This window comes from Microcebus murinus, chromosome 10 (assembly GCF_040939455.1).
Source record: "Microcebus murinus isolate Inina chromosome 10, M.murinus_Inina_mat1.0, whole genome shotgun sequence".
Taxonomy (NCBI): domain Eukaryota; kingdom Metazoa; phylum Chordata; class Mammalia; order Primates; family Cheirogaleidae; genus Microcebus; species Microcebus murinus.
The window spans coordinates 62,741,807-62,742,494 of record NC_134113.1 but is presented as its reverse complement, the minus strand read 5'-3'; the positions used below and the strand labels follow the sequence as shown (position 1 = coordinate 62,742,494).

The 688-nt window shown below is 40.6% G+C and overlaps 1 non-coding gene across 1 annotated transcript; it reads right to left on the bottom strand.

Annotated features, from left to right (window-relative positions):
- Positions 1-339: 339 nt before the first annotated feature.
- On the bottom strand, positions 340-446 carry LOC142873510 (U6 spliceosomal RNA). Its single transcript, XR_012921531.1, has one exon. It is a non-coding gene; the product is annotated as a U6 spliceosomal RNA (small nuclear RNA).
- Between the last annotated feature and the right edge of the window lie 242 nt (positions 447-688).

Here is a 688-nt window from a genome sequence, read left to right as displayed (position 1 = left end):
TCTTGATCCTCCTTCCTACAATATATTGAGATAACAGGGAGAGGAAGGGAAGTCAATTGCCCTTTTTTATTTTAATTTATTTATTATTTCAGGATATTATGAGGGTACAAACATTTTGGTTACAATTTGTCTTTGCCTCACCCAAGCGAAGTTAGAGGCATGCCCTTCCCCTCTACAATGCTCACCACCCAACCCCCCTAATCCCCGGAGAATATTACTACCATGTGAGCACCATAGTGTTGATCAGTCAGTGCCAATTTGATGGCGAGTGCAAGTGGAGCCTATTCTTCCTATCTTGTGATGCCTCACTTTGGATAATGGGCTAAAGCTTTATCCAGGAAAAATATGGAACGCTTCATGAATTTGTATGTCATCCTTGCACAGGGGCCATGCTAATCTTTTCTGTATCATTCCAATTTTAGTATATGTGCTGCCGAAGTGAGCACAGTCCTTTTGATCTTTAGATTGTCAGTCCAGTTTATGCGGATAGAGGGAAAGCCTCCTCCAATGCTTTTTGATCTTGAATGACTTTTAATTCAAAATATTCTTTATACTCATATTTTGGGGTGAAATATCCTAAGCTCCTTCAATAGAAACTCATGTGTCAGAGAGAAATTATTGGAGTGTGAGGCACCATCATCCTAGATGGCTCCAGCTGGGACATTTTCTGTAAGACCTATGGGGAACT